This window comes from Scyliorhinus torazame, chromosome 7, assembly GCF_047496885.1.
Source record: "Scyliorhinus torazame isolate Kashiwa2021f chromosome 7, sScyTor2.1, whole genome shotgun sequence".
NCBI classification, from domain to species: domain Eukaryota; kingdom Metazoa; phylum Chordata; class Chondrichthyes; order Carcharhiniformes; family Scyliorhinidae; genus Scyliorhinus; species Scyliorhinus torazame.
The window spans coordinates 257,883,241-257,902,742 of NC_092713.1; the positions used below are offsets into that span (position 1 = coordinate 257,883,241).

Consider the following 19,502-nt stretch of genomic DNA (forward strand, 5'->3'; position numbering starts at 1 on the left):
CCCCACCCGTCATACCGCCCCATCCCTCCTTTCACGCACATCGCTCCCCCTCAGGCCCCAACCTCGGCAGTGCCACCCTGACATTGACACCCTGTCAGTGCTCCTGCCAGCCTGGCAGTGCAACCCTGGCACCGTACCAGTCCCAGCGTGGTGGTGCCAAATGTGCCAGCTGGGCATGCCAAGGTGCCAGGGTACCACCCTGCCCATCCCTGACCATCCGGGTCCTCCAACGGCCTGGGGGACCCCCACAGGTGCTGTTCCACCTGCTCCTCGTTTGTGTGGACCAGTACTAATCATCGCTCACGGGATCTCCGTTCGATCCCAGGAGGCCCTTAGATTGGGTGATCATCTCGTTAATCAGGTGTGATTGGCCTTAATTTGTGATTATTGGTTTCTCGCTGCACCACGGCGAGTTCCAGAATCCGCCAATGGGACCTAGCCGGTTCGATTGCAAACCGCCTGGCGAGGTCCCGATATTTCCGCTCCCACAATTGAACCGGCTTGCACGGATTCTAAAGATCATTAAATCGCACCCAGCATCTTTAATGTAGTAAAATGTCCCAAGGCACTTCATTAGGGAGTTATGAAACAAAATTTGATACTGAACCACAAAGGGTAGATGACTGCAAGCTTATAAACAGGAGGAAGCGAGGGGTAGACAAGTTTAGAAAGGGATTTCCAAAGATTAGGGCCTAATAAGCTGAAGAGCTCAGTGCAGGCCAAGGAGTTATTCAAAAAGAAGGATTTAAAAATGAAGCATTGCAGGAAAGGACGCCAGTAGGTCAGCGAGCACAGGAGTGTTGGGACTTGACAGGCATTAGGATACAGCAGTATTTTGGACGAGCTCATGTTTATGTAGCCAGGGCAGCAAGGTGGCACAGTGGTTAGCATTGCTGCCTCACAGCGCCAAGGTCCCAGGTTCGATCCAGGCTCTGGGTCACTGTCCGTGTGGAGTTTGCACGTTCTCCCAGTGTTTGAGTGGGTTTCGCCCCCACAATCCAAAGATGTGCAGGGTAGCTGAATTGGCCACGCTAAAATGCCCCTTAATTTGGAAAAAATGAATTGGGTACACTAAATTTATTTTTAAAATATATATTTTTAAAAAGTTTATGTAGCCAACTTTTGTTCTTCTCAGCTCAGTGTCATGTGAGGGTACCTTTAAGAAATGGATGTTTAAGCAATGTACCTTTAAGAAAACTGTGATGTCAGAGAGTAGGTGGAGCTGAGCTCAGTTCAGCCATTTTGAAGTTTCAGTTTGGAAAAGTGGCTGGCTGGTTTTGCTGAGAGCAGTTTAAAAGTGCCTGGCTGTTTTGCTGTGAGCTGCTTAAAAGGAGAAAGCCAGTTTGAGACAGCAGCTTGAGAAGTTCTGGTTTGCTGTGAGTTGCTTGAAGCTGGAAAGCCAGTTTGAAAAAGCAGCTTGGGTATGTCTGTCTGTTTCCAGAGAGCTGCAGGAAGAAAGCAAGGTGCTGGAGCTGAAGTCAACCAAGCTGATATATCTCTGCCATAAAACAGAAAATATATATTAACTGTGACCTGGTGTGTTACTGTTTTGAAGGTTTGAAGCCTTTTGGATGTTTGAAGGAACATTTTGAGGGATTCTTTAGTGTTGTATTATGTTTGGGGTTATCTTTGAAGTAAGGGGTGTTAAGAGATCCAATGTTTATTTAATAGGTTAATTTGAGTTAATGGAATAAACATTGTTTTGTGTTTAAAAACCCACGTGTCCATAATTGCAAGATCGCACCTGGAGAACAAGCCGTGTGCTTCAAAAGCAACAATCCATTAAAGGGAGAGGTTGGTTGAACTCCATGATACATTTTGGGGTTCTGAAAACGCCTCGCCCATAACATCAGTCACATAGCCACTCTGAATAATACACATAACCTACATCAACTTGTAAGTACAAGGATGCTGCTATTTTAAAGCCAAACTGTAGAAATACAGCAGCGAATGACAGGAATTGTTTGTTACAGGTGCTTCTAGTTTTCAGCGAGACTGCTATTGCCGTACACATGTCAAAAATATGCGTTCTTGAATATAGAAGTGCAGGACACTACCAGTGATATTTTTGAGAAACATGTCTGCTCTTAGCAGTGAAGAAAATCTCTCCTTACTCGCTGACCACGGAAGAAAATCTCTCCTTACTCTCTATCCAACACCTTAAGTTAAATCGCAGTCATAAAACCATTAGTTTATAAGGCAAGAGGGCACTTAGTAAGAGAAATTGGAAGAGACAAGGTTGCTTCGATCAGAGAATCCATTAGCTAGTTTAACATTAAAATATACTCTTCTAAAAAGCATAGTTTCATTGCAATAGCAAGCTCTCAATCGCAAATTGTGACATTAATCCCATTCAGCTGGATGAGTTTAGAGAAATAGCTTTGCTTCACATTCTGATTCTCAGAATTGCAACTCGTCATCCAACTGTGTAACAGCATAAATAGTGACCACAGAGGCCAACGATTTCGGCCACACATTTGTTACAGAGCAATTATGGTGAAAGGAGGAATTGAAGAAGACAAGTATAATTTATTTAAAATAAAGAGATATTATTGTCACATGTATTAGGATAGTGAAAAGTATTGTTTCTTGCATGCTGTACAAACAATGCATACCGTACATAGGGAAGGAAGGAGAGATTGCAGAATATAATGTTACAGTTGTAGCAAGGTGTAGAGAAAGGATCAACTTAATACGAGATAGGTCCATTCAAAAGTCTGATAGCAGTAGGGAAGAAGCTGTTTTTGAGTCGGTTGGTACGTGACCTTAAACTTTGGTATCTTTTTCCTGACGTGGGGTCCTTAATTGTGCTGGCTGCCTTTCTGAGGCAGTGGGAATTATAGATAGAGTCAATGGATGGGAGGCTGGTTTGCGTGATGGACTGGGCTACATTCACGACATTTTGTAGTTCCTACGGTCTTGAGCAGAGCAGGCTCCATACCAAGTTGTGATACAACCAGAAAGAATGCTTTCTATGGTGCATCTGTAGAGGTTGGTGAGGGTCGTAGCTGACATGACAAATTTCCTTAGTCTTCTGAGAAAGTAGAGTCGTTGGTGGGCTTTCTTAACTATCGTGTCGGCATGGGGGGACCAGGACAGGCTGTTGGTGATCTGTACACCTAAAAACTGAAGCTTTCGACTCATTCTACTTCGTTCCCATTGATGTAGACAGGAGCATGTTCTCCATTACGCTTCCTGAAGTCGATGACAATCTCCTTCGTTGTTACTTTATATTACCTTATTTTGCCCATATTACCTTATTTTGCAGTACGTTTGGTTGTTTGCACTTGAAGGCATGTGGCAATTTCCTAATTCAAATAGGCAGTTGGGGTGAAATTAATCTCAGATGATTACACAGAATGGGCAATATGTTTTATATTCTTCCCAATTTTCTGTTGCACGATGGAAAGGCAAATTCCACTTCCAATCAGTCCCATTTCCAGCGGACACGAAAAGCAGCTGAATGCCCAAATCAAATGTAAAATGGTAGCAATCTTCGAACCTGCACGATAATTTATGTTTAATTTCCTTGCAAATCGTAGAGATCAGAACTTCCTTTCTTTATATCCCCATTATAATCAGGCCACGTCCTGAGCGATAAAATTGTTAGCTCCTCTTTAAGCTCATAATATAAAGCTGACTTTATTTCAGGTTTCTGTTTTGCTTGAGAAAAATTGAGACTGAATCAAGCAGAAAGGGACAGAGACTCCATTTAATGGGTTTCATTTTGGATATACCCAGGCTTTGGAGCCCGATTGCCTTGCATCTGAAGTGAAGGGTGTTTAAAACTTTTCATCCTCTGATAATGTATATTCATTACATAAAGATCCAGTTTTCATAACAAAAATCCACAGGGAGATATGACCATTTTCCTTTGACTACATGCAAGAAATTAGAAAACTTAGTTGGATAAAGTTACTCATAGGAACATGATGACTGCATCACTTTGGAAGGAATCTGAATTTTAATTATTTTCAGAACTGTAGCGCACAAAGACTCCGAGAGACGAATAGAGTGAAGTCGATGTGGCTTTATTAAGCGTGTCTGTTCCCCCGCAGCTCGATAGTAGAATGGCCTGCGGGGGAGGACTCCGGCTTCTTATACTCCGCCTTCAGGGCGGAGCTAGAGGTCAACGGCCAACCAGGACCCGGGATCTGTCAGCCAATGACATTAGGGCTTCCAGTCCCACATGACCCCTAATACATACTACCACATTCACCCCTTGTCAAAAATGAACCCGGCGGGGTGATGCTTCGCATGGTGGTAAGGGTTTACAGGGCTGGTCCTGGGAGGAAAACATTCATATGGCAATACAGTATGTACAATTTTGTCCTGTTTCAACTATTTACAGAAGGTACTGGGAGAAAAAGCAAAATGTTCTTGTGAAAAGTCCATATATTGATTTAGATCGACGCCACGAGTCGGTCGGGCGGTCTGGTCGTCCGTGTCGATCGCCTCGGCCCCGGTGCTGGTGGTGGTGCTTGTTCCGGTGTTGTCGTCTCCGGGAGCCTTACGGTTTCAGCTTGGGCTTTATTCTTGGTCGGGCCTGAGGGGAGGGGAACCGATCCTCCTGGGAAGGGGGCGGTCGCGGGGTGCGGCGGTGGGAAGGGGGGGTTGGGTGAATGGTGTCGGGGGGGGGTGTGTGTTGCCGGCGGGCGCCAGATCCCGCAGGGAGACCGTGTCCTGTCGGGGTACTCCACGTAAGCATACTGCGGGTTCGCGTGGAGGTGGTGAACTCTTTCGACCAACGGGTCCGCCTTGTGTGCCCGCACATGCTTTCGGAGCAAGATGGGTCCTGGGGCCGCCAACCAGGTCGGCAGCGACGTTCCAGAGGAGGACTTCCTAGGGAAGACAAGGAGACGCTCATGAGGCGTTTGATTAGTGCTCGTACATAATAGCGACCGGATGGAGTGGAGTGCGTCCGGGAGGACCTCCTGCCACCGTGAAACTGGGAGGTCCCTGGACCGTAGGGCCAGTAGGACGGTCTTCCAGACCGTGCCGTTCTCCCTCTCTACTTGCCCGTTCCCCCGGGGGTTGTAGCTGGTTGTCCTGCTTGAGGCTATGCCCTTGCTGAGCAGGAACTGGCGCAGCTCGTCACTCATGAAAGAGGACCCCCTGTCGCTGTGGACGTATGCGGGGCAACCGAACAGTGTGAAGATGGTGTTCAGGGCTTTAATGACTGTGGCCGCGGTTATGTCAGAGCAGGGGATGGCGAATAGGAAGCGGGAGTACTCGTCCACCACATTAAGGAAGTATGTGTTGCGGTCGGTGGAGGGGAGGGGCCCTTTGAAATCCAGACTAAGGCGTTCAAAGGGGCGGGAAGCCTTAATCAGATGCGCACCATCCGGCCTGAAAAAATGCGGTTTGCATTCTGCGCAGATGTGGCAGTCCCTTGTGACTGTACGGACCTCCTCTAAAGAGTATGGGAGGTTGCGGGACTTGATAAAGTGGAAAAACCGGGTGACCCCCGGGTGGCAGAGGTCCTCGTGGAGGGTTTGGAGGCGGTTAATTTGTGCGTTGGCACATGTGCCGCGGGATAGGGCATCGGACGGCTCGTTCAGCTTTCCGGGACGATACAAGATCTCGTAGTTGAAGGTGGAGAGCTCGATCCTCCACCTTAAGATCTTGTCGTTTTTGATTTTGCCCCGCAGTGCATTATCGAACATGAAGGCTACCGACCGTTGGTCGGTGAGGAGCGTGAATCTCCTGCCGGCCAGGTAATGCCTCCAATGTCGCACAGCTTCCACTATGGCTTGGGCTTCCTTTTCCACTGAGGTGTGGCGGATTTCTGAAGCGTGGAGGGTTCGGGAGAAAAAGGCCACGGGTCTGCCCGCTTGGTTAAGGGTGGCAACTAGAGCTACGTCGGAGGCGTCGCTCTCGTCCTGGAAGGGGAGGGACTCATCGATGGCGCGCATCGTGGCCTTTGCGATATCCGCTTTGATGCAGCTGAAGGCCTGGCAAGCCTCTGTCGACAGAGGGAAGGTCGTGGTCTGTATTAGGGGGCGGGCCTTGTCTGCGTACTGGGGGACCCACTGGGCGTAGTATGAAAAAAACCCCAGGCAGCGTTTCAGGGCTTTTGAGCAGTGCGGGAGGGGAAATTCCATGAGGGCGCGCATACGTTCGGGATCGGGGCCTATTATCCCATTGCGCACTACGTAGCCCAGAATGGCTAGCCGGTTGGTGCTAAATACGCACTTGTCCTCGTTGTACGTGAGGTTCAAGGCTTTGGCGGTCTGGAGGAATTTTTGGAGGTTGGCGTCGTGGTCCTGCTGGTCGTGGCCGCAGATGGTTACATTGTCGAGATACGGGAACGTGGCCCGCAACCCATGTTGATCAACCATTCGGTCCATCTCCCGTTGGAAGACCGAGACCCCGTTTGTGACGCCAAATGGGACCCTTAGGAAATGGTATAATCGCCCGTCTGCCTCGAAGGCTGTGTACTTGCGGTCACTTGGGCGGATGGGGAGCTGATGGTAGGCGGACTTGAGGTCCACGGTGGAGAAGACTTTGTATTGGGCAATCCGATTGACCATGTCGGATATGCGGGGGAGAGGGTACGCGTCTAGTTGTGCGTACCTGTTGATGGTCTGGCTATAGTCTATGACCATCCTTTGTTTCTCCCCTGTCTTCACTACTACCACCTGTGCTCTCCAGGGACTATTGCTGGCCTGGATTATGCCTTCCTTTAGTAGCCGCTGGACTTCGGACCGAATGAAGGTCCGGTCCTGGGCGCTGTACCGTCTGCTCCTAGTGGCGACGGGTTTGCAATCCGGGGTGAGGTTCGCAAACAAGGACGGGGGTTGCACCTTGAGGGTTGCGAGGCCGCAGATAGTGAGTGGGGGTATTGGGCCGCCGAATTTGAACGTAAGGCTCTGTAGATTGCACTGGAAATCTAATCCCAGTAATGTGGGGGCGCAGAGTTGGGGAAGGACGTGTAGTTTGTAGTTTTTGAACTCCCTCCCCTGCACCGTTTGGGTAACTATGCAGAAACCTTTGATCTGTACGGAGTGGGATCCTGCAGCTAGGGAAATCTTTTGTGCGCTGGGATAGGTGGTCAAGGAACAGCGTCTTACCGTGTCGGGGTGGATAAAGCTCTCCGTGCTCCCGGAGTCGACTAGGCATGGTGTCTCGTGCCCGTTTATTAGCACCGTTGTCGTCATCGTCGTCTGGAGTGTCCGGGGCCGAGCTTGATCGAGCGTTATTGAAGCGAGACGTGGTTGTAGTAGTGGAGCGTCTTCCTCGAACCCCGTGGAGCCGTCGACACTGGGGTCCGTTGTTGCCGTCCAAGATGGCGTCGGGGATGAATAAAATGGCTGCCCCCGTACATTGCACATGGCTGGGGGGTCACAAGATGGCGGCGGGGGTGGACAAAATGGCCGCCCCCATGCGTCGTACAGGTCTGGGGTGGTCCAAGATGGCGGCGCCCTTCCTCCCCTCGTGGTGGCCGGGACCCAAAATGTCTGCGGGTCGCACATGGGGCGCTGGGGGGGTTGGGGAGCGTTAGGACCGCGCGGGGCTCCCTCATCTCTGGGGACAGCGGTGGTCGGGACCCAAATTGGTTGCGCCGGCGGGTCATACGTGGGGACGGGGGGGGGGGGGGGTGGGGGGGGGGGGTTGGGGAGCGTAAGCGGCGTGCAGGGATCCCTGTTCTCCCGGGACCGCGGTGGTCGGGACCCAGAGTGGCTGCGCCTGCGGGTCGTACATGGGGCGCTGGGGGGGTTGGGGAGCGTAAGCGGCGTGCAGGGCTCCCTGTTCTCCCGGGACAGCAGCGACCTCGCGGGACCGGCACACAACCGCGAAATGGCCCTTTTTCCCGCAGCTATTGCAGATTGCTGCGCGGGCCGGGCAGCGCTGCCGGGGGTGTTTCGCCTGGCCGCAGAAATAGCAGCGGGCGCCCCCGGTGCGACTTGGCGTTTGGACCGCGCAAGCCTGTGGGGTGTCCGGGGGGGGGGGGGGGTGGGTTTGTCGCGACGGGTACGTACGGAGCCCAATGGGCTGCCGTGCGGTCGGGGCCGTAGGCGCGGGTATTCCGCGCGGCCACGTCTAGGGACGCTGCTAGGGCCCGTGCCTCTGAGAGTCCTAGCGACTCTTTTTCTAGAAGTCTTTGGCGGATTTGGGAGGAATTCATACCTGCCACAAAAGCATCGCGCATTAACATGTCCGTGTGTTCATTTGCGTTCACCGAAGGGCAGCTGCAGGCTCGTCCCAAAATCAGCAGCGCGGCGTAGAATTCGTCAATCGATTCTCCGGGACTTTGCCGTCTCGTCGCGAGCTGATAGCGAGCGTAGATTTGGTTAACTGGGCGGACATAGAGACTTTTCAGTGCTGCGAACGCCGTCTGGAAATCCTCCGCGTCTTCGATGAGGGAGAAAATCTCCGTGCTCAACCTCGAGTGCAGGACCTGTAGTTTTTGGTCTTCTGTGACCTGGCCAGTGGCCGTTCTGAGATAGGCCTCGAAACAAGTCTGCCAGTGCTTGAAGGCTGCTGCCGCGTTCACTGCGTGGGGGCTGATCCTCAGGCATTCCGGGATGATCCTGAGCTCCATAGTCCTTTTTAGGCACGCTTAATAAATTGTAGCGCACCAAGACTCCGAGAGACGAATAGAGTGAAGTCGATGAGGCTTTATTAAGCGTGTCTGTTCCCCCGCAGTTCGATAGTAGAATGGCCTGCGGAGGAGGACTCCGGCTTCTTATACTCCACCTTCAGGGCGGAGCTAGAGGTCAACGGCCAACCAGGACCCGGGATCTGTCAGCCAATGACATTAGGGCTTCCAGTCCCACATGACCCCTAATACATACTACCACAAGAACAAAGTGTGGTGATCCACTGTAATAGGAGATGTAAGGTAGGACCTGCACTACAGGTTCGCCGGTAGCTCCTGCCGGCTGGCTCCGCCCACGGAGAACTGGATAAATATGCATGACCTCCAGTGCCCTGCCATTTCTCCAGCTGCAGCAGGAGGCCTCGCATCTGACTGTAATAGAGCCACAGTTGTACCCAACTTTAGTCTTTGTGCAATTGATCGTGCATCAATTTATTACAGTCAGATTTTCCACAGAATGGATATCTGAATTAAGCCCGATGGCCTGCAGCTGGATCCTCACTCGCCCGACGCCAGGAAAGACTTTACTCACTGGCTAGCATATTTCGAGGCTGACATCAACGCGGCGGACCCCGCACCAACGGAGGCTCAGAAGATAAACGTCCGGTACTCCAGACTGAGCTCCAGCGTGTTCCCGTTGATCCAAGACACCATGACTTACACAAAAGCGATGGGACTCCTCAAAGAACATTACAAACAGAAGGCGAACACGCTCTTCGCCAGGCATGTACTTGCCACCAGCTCACAACTACCTGGTGAGTCCATCCAAGACTTCTGACGGGCCTTAATTCCACTTGTCCGGGACTGTGACTGTCAGGGCGTCACGGCCGCCGAACACGCGAATCTCCTCATGCGCGATGCCTTTGTGACGGGGATTGCGTCGGACCGCATCCGAGAACGATTGCTGGAAGGGGCCACGCTCGAACTGGTGGAGACGAAAACCTTGCCGCTCTCCATGACGGTCGCATCCCGTAACGTACAATCGTACCTCTCCCGCCACGCTGCCCACCCTTCTACCCCTCCTGGACCCCGCCACCGACCTCATCAGCCGGGGCCCTGCCTTCACAATACGCCTGCGCCGCACGCCGATCCGCGCACCCCGGGGTCCCCGCTGCTACTTCTGCGGTCAGCAGAAGCACCCCGCCATAACTTTGCGGCTGTGTGCCAGGCCCTTGCAGTCGCTGCGATCGCGCCCGCTATCGCCCCCTCCCCCACGCCAGACGCACAATGGGAGCCGCCATCTTCTCCTCCCGGGTCCATGTGCGACCAATGGCCACGCAATCATGTACCAACCCCACAATGTGCGCACCATGGGCGCCGCCATCTTGTCCCGACCCCGCAATGTGCGCAACATGGGCGCCGCCATCTTGTTCCCCACGGGGTCCCCGGACATCTCGACATCGGAACCGCACATGCTCGCCACCCGAAGCATCCGATGGCTACCCACAACTCGCTTCGATGCCGCTGGACCAATCTTGCCCGCACAACCTGGCCACCGCGTCAACGACGGTTAAAATCAACGGCCACGCGACCTCGTGCCTGCTGGACTCCGGGAGCACCGAAAGCTTCGTTCACCCAGATACGGTAAGGCGCTGCTCCCTCGCGGTCCACCCTGCCAATAAAAGGATCCCACTCCGTCCCAATCCGAGGCTTCTGTACAGTCACCCTTATGGTCCAGGGTGTAGAATTTAGTAACTTCCGCCTCTATGTCCTTCCTAATCTCTGCGCTGCACTCCTGTTGGGTCTGGACTTCCCAATGCAACCTCCAGAGCCTCACCCTCAAATTTGGTGGGCCCTTATCCCCCCTTACCGTTTACAGCCTCGCGATCCTCAAGGTCGATCCCCCCTCCCTTTTTGCAAACCTAACTGCGGATTGCAAGCCCGTTGCCACTAGGAACAGACGGTACAGCACCCAGGATAAGACCTTCATCAGGTCCGAAGTCCAGCGGCTGCTTAAGGATGGTACTATCGAAGCCAGCAACAGCCCCTGGAGAGCCCAAGTGGTAGTGGTTAAAACTGGGGAGAAACACAGGATGGTCGTGGACTACAGCCAGACCATCAATCGGTACACGCAGCTCGACGCGTACCCCCTCCCACGCATATCTGAAATGGTCAATCAGATTGCGCAGTACCGGGTCTTCACAACAATCGACCTGAAATCCACCTACCACCAGCTCCCCATCCGGAAGTCGGACCGGCCATACACTGCCTTCGAGGCGGACGGTCGCCTCTACCACTTCCTTAGGGTCCCTTTCGGTGTCACAAATGGGATCGCGGTCTTCCAAAGAGAGATGGACCGAATGGTCGACCAGTACGGTTTGCGGGCCACCTTTCTGTACTTAGATAATGTCACCATCTGCAGCCATGACCAGCAGGATCACGATGCCAACCTCGATAAATTCCTCCGCACTGCCACCCTTCTCAACCTGACCTACAACAAAGAGAAGTGTGTGTTCAGCACGACACGGTTAGCCATTCTCGGCTATGTAGTCCAAAACGGACTTCTCGGGCCCGACCACGAGCACATGCGCCCCCTCATGGAACTTCCCCTTCCCCACTGCCCCTAGGCCCTCAAACGCTGCCTGGGGTTCTTTTCCTACTTCGCTCAGTGGGTCCCAAACTATGCGGACAAGGCCCGCCCACTCATTCAGTCCCCCTTGCAGCCGAGGCACAACATGCTTTCACCCGCATCAGAGCACACATCGCCAAAGCTGGGATGCGCGCAGTGGACGAGTCACTACCTTTCCAAGTAGAAAGCGACGCTTCAGACGTCGCCCTTGCCACCACCCTAAACCAGGCAGGCAGACCCGTGGCATGTTTTCCCGCACCCTTCATACCTCTGAAATTCGACACTCATCCGTCGAGAAGGAGGCTCAAGCTATCATTGAAGCTGTGCGGCATTGGAGGCATTACCTGGCCGGTAAGAGATTCATTCTCCTTACGGACCAACGGTCGGTAGCCTTCATGTTCAATAACACACAGTGGGGCAAGATCAAAAATGATAAAATCTTGCGGTGGAGAATCGAGCTCCCCACCTATAATTACGAGATCTTGTATCGCCCCGGTAAACTCAACGAGCCCCCCGACGCCCTCTCCCGAGGTACATGTGCCAGCGCACAAGTGGACCAACTCCGGACCCTACACGACAGCCTGTGTCACCCGGGGGTCACACGATTGTACCATCTCGTCAAAGCTCGCAATCTGCCCTAGTCCGTCGAGGAAGTAAGGACAGTCACCAGGGACTGCCAGGTCTGTGCGGAGTGCAAGCCGCACTTCTACCGGCAAGACCGTGCGCACCTGGTGAAGGCTTCGCACCCCTTTGAACGCCTAAGCGTGGATTTCAAAGGGCCCCGCCCCTCCACCAACCGTAACACGTATATTCACAGTGTGGTCGATGAGTACTCCAGATTCCCCTTTGCCATCCCATGCCCCGATGTGACGTCTGCCACCGTCATCAAGGCCCTCAGCACTTCGCTCTGTTCGGTTTCTCCGCCTACATTCACAGTGACAGGGCATCCTCATTCATGAGCGATGAGCTGCGTCAGTTCCTGCTCAGCAGGGGTATAGCCTCCAGCAGAACGACCAGCTACAACACCCAGGGAAACGTGCAAGTAGAACGAGAGAATGGGACGGTTTGGAGGGCCGTCCAGTTGGCCCTACCGTCCAGGAACCTCCCAGCCTCTCGCTGGCAGGAGGTCCTCCCTGACGCTCTGCACTCCATCCGGTCACTATTGTGCACCGCCACTAATAACACACCCCAAGAATGTGCTTTTACCTTCCCCAGGAAGTCCACATCCGGTGTGTCGCTCCCGTCTTGGCCCACTGCTCCAGGACTGGTTCTTCTCCGTAGGCACGTCCAACCCCACAAGACGGACCCCTTGGTGGACAGGGTTCACCTGCTCCACGCCAACCCTCAATATGCCTACGTTGAGTTCCCCGACGGCCGCCAAGATACTGTCTCACTCAGGGACCTGGCACCATCAGGTTCCACCCCAACACCCCCCCCCCCCCCCCGGCCCGGCCACCAATGCGCCACCCCCCCCACCTCCCACTGCGCTGCCAATATTGACCCCACCAGACCACCCACCCCCCTCCCCTTTTACGCACAAGAGGACGAAGAGGACTTCTGCACGCTCCCGGAGTTCCCCAATGACTGGCCAGCACCAGAAACGCCACCACCGCCATCGGGGCCACCTCCAGCACTGACTTCGCCGCCACCGTTACGCCGATCCCAACGAAGCACCAAAGCACCGGACCGGCTGAACCTTTGACGGACTCCGGACCGTCAGCATGGACTTTTCTTTCCCACCACTGTACATAATTGCGCTAATTGTATATAGTTTCACGTCATCCCCGCCGGACCCATTTTTAACAGGGGGTGAATGTGGTGATCCACTTTAATTGGAGATGTAAGGTAGGACCTGCACTACAGGTTCGCCAGTAGCTCCTGCCGGCTGGCTCCGCCCAGGGAGAACTGTATAAATATGCATGACGTCCAGTGCCCTGCCATTTTGCCAGCTGCAGCAGGAGGCCTCGCATCTGACTGTAATAAAGCCACAGTTGTACCCAACTTTAGTCTTTGTGCAATTGATCGTGCATCACAAAGATTAAATTTTATTAGACTAATTAAATTGTAGCAGATTGTAGAATTCTAGCAATTTGCACATTTAGAATTACTCGTTTCATATTCTCCACTAAACTTTAATGAGGTGACTGTTCTTCATTTTACATATTTTCTTGCACTGACAGTTTACATTAAAAATAAGTCAAATTAAGACATAATATTATGTGTTGTACTTCCCCTCGTCAATAAACACAGGAATATATTCAAATATGTATTGCTGGCTGAACACTTAGACAGAATTAACTCAAATGGAATTAATTTAAAAATGTTAATCATCTGCAAAATTCCCCTCATTAAGATAGATTTTATAGTTTTTTGTTAATCAGGGAATGAATTATGCACATCAATTGACCAAAAAGTATTTTGTTTCAACATGTATGATCGATCAGCTTATATCAGCCAACTCATTTGTCTTCAAGTACAAGAAATCTTTCCTTACAAGTGACCAGATGGAATAATGTAATAGAAAGTATCAGTCATGTACCGTTACTTTTGACAGTTAGCCATTCACACTGACAACCATGTCTCTTATGAAACTAAGGGAAAATTGAATGCCAATAAATGAACACAACTTAGGTGGAGCAAGGAGGTATTTAGATTTACAAGTACACACTTTTCGTCAAGAGGTTAAACTAGATCATTTTTGTTTACACAAAATTCAACAAGTACAAAGGGATAATAAAAATATATTTTTTAAAGCATGAAATACTTTTATCAAATTAAAGCTTTGTTCTTCAGAATTCTTTGATTTCACTTGCCAATTGTGGCAGGCTGCAGATCGACCAAAGCTGCACAATCAACGTGGTCCTGAAGTCAACTGCCCAAAGTGAGCTAGACTGGTCTAAAATCTCCCCTCAAATCTTCATAATAGCAGAGGAAAAACGGAGTTCCTGTTAACTTGGGTGATTTTGTGGATCTCGATGATCAAGTGGTGCAATGGAAACCTGCAGATTTCCGAGTTTCAGAATGTTTTAAGAGCTTGGATTTGGAGAAGTTTCAATATGCTGCCTTGTTTTCCACTGCATCCACAATTCATTCGGTTTTTAAGAGCAAATTATATTCTATTTTTTCTCACTTTTGAAGTGCTGTTAACCACACTAAATTAGAGCCATAAAGGGAAAAAGTGCCTCTCCTTTTGGTAATATTGCTGCAAAAGTTTGGGAGACCTCACCCACAAGAGACTACTAAGCTCCCCTGTAATGCTGCCTTGATCTAAGGAAAAGCCATTGAACTTATGGATTTCCAAATAGGGCATCAAGTACTAAATCTGTATCCGCTTAGTTTAGTGAGACACTTAACTCCTAATTTAAGACCAATGTTATGATCCCCGTAGAGACAGATAATCTTTTAAGAGATGAATCTCCCAGTGACTTACAGAAATAACTGAATGACAAGATTTTATGTTAAGATTTTTACTGCAATAAATAAAACAAACTTAGAAAAGACCAAAATCTACTTAACTAATAGACCAAACTAAAAAAGTACTTTTGCATTAACTAACTAACCTAACCAAGTCTTACAACCACTTTCGTTTGCATTGCACTTCTGGCAGATGTACAGTATTACAAGAACAAATCCAAAGTTACCCCCACTCTCCAATAGGCTCATTTCTCCCTGCCACGCTAGCTCAAAACTTCTAGCATCCTTTCAAAAGTCGTTCCACTAGGCCAGGGTCTTCCATATCTGACTTTCACAAGCTAAGGCCACCGTGGCAACCTTGTTTCTTAAATCTTCAAATATCCAGTTGGTTCAGCCCCTTCTTCTCCGACATAAAACTAATTCTCACAAGCTTGTTCAACACAGCACAGGCCTTCTGTGCTCTTCATAGCAGCTGATCCTTTGCGTACCCACACAGCAATAGTTACTATGCCGCTCAAAGCAGTTGTCCCGATACAGGCACGATGGAAAGATGTGGAAAATGCCACTTGATATCTCAATATGTTTCTGAGAGTCTCTTTCTCTCCATGGCAATCAGATTTCATGGGCCTGTCTGAGCCGAAGTGTTTAGAATGATCTAATTATTCTCCTTTCTTTTACCTCTTGTTAAAGGAGACATTTTAAAACGTAGCTATCTAGCATTCATAATACTGACAATCTGTATTACTAATGAATGTAATCGCATAATTCTGAAATTCAGAACAATCAAGATGTAGTCTAAAAACACTGATTTAGTCAACGTATACTCAATACAATAAATACCAATACAATTAGTCCAAGGAGGCTGTGATTTTGAAGTAATTGATTAATTGTTTCCATTTAGAAAATTACCAATTACTTCAAAAGCATACCTTTTCCCCCTTCAAATCCCAAATGTCACATGTGATTTGCTACAAGTCTAAAAATAGGTCCTATGGTGTCATTGATTGTATGAGGTGAGGATCTGTAGGTGCATTTGCCAGCCAGACAAAAATCTTTATTACACAAAGCTATTTCACAGATATTTTAAAAGGCCTACACTGGCTTAAATTTTAAAAGTATTTCAGATAAAGTAACGATAGCAACAGGCTGTATTAACTTATACAGAATCAAAATTATATAGCTTGTTGATCTGATGGTATCTTGATCAGTGTACAACCGAAAATTCCTGATATTCAGCATTTTTTTTCAGATTTCAAATCCAAAAGGACAACTATGAGGACATGAAAGCAAAGCAAGTTGAAGTGAACCAGCAATTTAGGATAAGAGATATGTCAACAGAGATTATTTATATATTCCAGAGTACACAATAGATATATTCCAGGGGGTGGGGGGGGTCAGTGCAACATAATGGGCCAAATGATGATCTCCTTCTGCACTGTGGGGATTCTATGGATGATTCTATGAATCACAATTGTCTATGAGACTCTCCTCAGAAGGTAGTGGAAGCAGAGTCTTAGGATATCCTTAAGGCAGAGGTAGGTAGAATCTTAATAAGCAAGAGACTGAAAAGGTCTTTAGGGGTGGACAGGTATGAGGTGTTGAGGTTAAAATTAGATCAGACATGATCTAACCTACTGAATGGCAGTGCAGACTCGAGGAACTGAATGGCCTACTCCAGCTCCTAATTCGAAGGTTTCTATTCCCTCACCTCATCTGAGATTACACTTGGTCTCGACACCATGTATAATTCCCAAGAGATTGATTAGTAACATTACAAGTTGCAAGGAAGTTAAATCAATGATTAAATCCAATTTCAAAACTCGAAAAACTACTGGCGATATACTGCGGGATTCTCCATCGGCGGGATCCTCCGCCCTGCTGGCAGCGCACCCATGCCCGCACGTTTCCCAACTGCCCACAATGAGAAACCCTATTGGTCGGCTGCGGGAAGGGAGAATCCCGCTGCCGGCGAGGGCGTGCCCGGGACTGAGAATCCCGCCCATGATTCTTGCATTTCGCATCATTCAATTTTCTCAATTATTTTTAAACAACAAAATTCAGAATGTATCCTATATTCTCCTTGAAACATTGCATCACTTAGCCTTATCAGAGCAAAATATTCTTCTGATTCCCAGAGACCAATAACTTGTAAAAAGAAATTGAATTATCCATGGCCAACTTAAAGAAATTACACAAGATTTCAAGTTTTAAGACTTTACTGTAACAAATGAACTATAAGCAACTTCAACTGAACACTATTTTGGAGGCAATTTATTTTCTAAACTGCAGAACAATCCCATTGTTATTGCTTATATGCAACTGAATACATGAGGTGGGTTTCTCTGTCCCGCTGCACCAGATTTCAGGTGTGGCACGCCGTTGGGATTCTCCGTTACACTGGCTGGTCAATGGGGTTTCCCATTGTGGGGAAGCCCCACGCTGTTGGGTTGCCGACAAAACGGAGAATCCCGACAGTGGATAATTCAGCCCATGGTCTTTGGTTACACTTTACTCTGTACCCCAAGGGAACACTTATTTTCCTGGAATCACCCCAAAATGATTCTTAGCGCCAGAGAATTTTTGTTTCCTATCTCAGCTGGGTAACTCCTACTCCCTGAACCGACTTTCATGATGAGGGACAAATTTTAGATTCTTCCTCCCAACTTAAATTCTCACTAACCATAGCAACCTGCTGTCTCTGTCCCTTTTCTCTTTCTTTGATGTTTGCAGATGGCTCCTGCCTGTCAATGATATTTAAGGAAATAGCCTATAAGCCAACCCTATAATGGCCTCCTATGGACACTTTCCCTCTCAAAGTCCATTTCCATGGCAACGCAAATCACAGGGGCCTTATATCCAGATAGAACTGCGAATTATTTATCCTTTAGACTCTGAATTCTATTCTGTCTTGAAATTAAATTTACAAGGACAACTGTCTCCCAAACCTGACATTTCTAACATCTTCCTGGAACTGGAGACAATCTATCCATCATCAGCACAAACACTTTGGACATTGTTTCTAGACATGAACACCTTGCACCTTCTTTGCAGTAAAACAACCTGCCCACAACCCTTTTCAGTTTTAAGAAACCCAAGCCACCAAGCTTGCTGTCAGCTCAATTCAGAAAAGGTCACATGACCTTCAGTCCTTCATTTTACCCCAAATTAAAGACAGTGTCAAAGCATAACAATCTTATAAATCTTATAAAAGCTTGCATTTATAACACAAAGAAAATGTAACTGCTCTGGGTCAGTGGAGCTGCTGACAGTGTCTATTTAACTTGTCATGTATGTGAGAAGCGAATAGCCACATTCCAGAAAGTATCATGGCACAGAAACCTCAGAGACTCCAGGTAATGGAATGAAATAAATTAACTTTTAAATCATTGACAATCAATGTCAATGTCAGCAAAGTCTCCAGGTAATTTGATATTTTTAATACTTAGAAATGACCACGGTGCCATTTCTCAATTTTCTGCTCTCGTTGCCATCGGGCGGGATTGGCGACGGGAGTGGAAAATCCCATGAGATGTTCAAATCACGCCAACGTAAAAGTATGCCACGATTTTCCCTGCACTCCACCAGTGATGTAATGGGTTTCTGAACATTTAATGTTGGGATCATCATTTCCACACATTACAATATCGATAGTCGGCCTTTATGTCTGAATCATGCCGCCCCCACCCCTCCATAAAAAAGTCCCTTTGCATCAGAGTGAGGACAAATTGGCTTGAATCATGACTGGTCTGCCAAGGCATGCATCTGGCAAGCAGACCTCCCGGGCGTACTCAGGTGAGTGCATCACTCTGGGTGAGAGGGTCATGCCGGACACTGCAGGGGAGGGGGGGGGGGGGGGGGGGGTTCTGAACGTTTGTGCACTGGCGCAGTCTTTAAAAATGGCACCCTGGTCTTCAAAAAACCTAGTTGGTGTGGCTGCCTCAATCAGGATGCGCCCCACCAATTTTACAATGTGGGCTTAACCCCTTGCCTTTTTTCGTTTTTTATTACAAAGTTCAGAACGATATGGCGGAGAAAACCGCCATTGTTGCGGACAGCTTCAATGCCACTTTCCCTGGTGGCTATTAACCTTTGTTTATATTTGAGAAAACTCTACCCCAAGTTTACATTACAATGTAATGTTTTAAAACACACCTTTAACTCATGTGGAGACATGCTCATGTGATCTGGTTGCCATGGGAAGAGAAACTCAAAACAGAAACCCATTGAAATGGGATGGTATTTTCCTATTTGCAGTATCTCACATTAAAAGGACAACTGCTGCTTGAGACCTAGAAACAAAGGGACTACTGCTGTGGAAGAACACTGGGAAACATTTACATGTTAATGACCAAACAGGATGCGCTTGGGTTTGGTTTCTGTTCAAATTAAAAGGAACATATTAGATGGGCTTCTTGAAGATTTAATGAATGGAGAGGTGCCAAGGTGTGCCTTGCTGGTGGTAATCGTATAGGGGCTGCATCTTCTTGGGATCTGCTTAAGTCGGCATGTGAAGTGCTCGAGGTACTTTCTCAATAAGCCAACGGTTTATTTTCTCCTTTCAGTTTACTTGTTGTGTGTTGGATTCCCCTGCCTGCTAGGGATATATAAAAAGAGGCAGCTAAAGAGAAGGTGGATGTATTAGTTATGATTTTCAAAAATTCAAAGCTTCTAGGTCAGTCCTAATGGGACAATATCGAATAGAAAATGCATGAATGTACCTGGAGGTTTTAACAAGGCACTTAAAATCATAACATGACCAGGGCCAACATACTTTTATGAATGGGAAATTGTGCTCGACAAATTTAGAGGTCATTGTAACCCCCATGGGACTGGGCCGATTAGGCTCCCTGTAATTCGCTGTAGTACGAAATTCCCTGGTGTGGGGACTATCAGTGGGAGAAGAAATCTCGCCCGAGT

The 19,502-nt window shown here is 48.9% G+C and overlaps 1 protein-coding gene across 2 annotated transcripts in view; it reads right to left on the reverse strand.

Moving 5' to 3' along the window:
• LOC140426984 (testican-1-like) overlaps positions 1-19,502 on the reverse strand; it is a 959,619-nt gene that overhangs the window by 913,824 nt on the left and 26,293 nt on the right. The gene's annotated exons all lie outside the window — the stretch shown is intronic.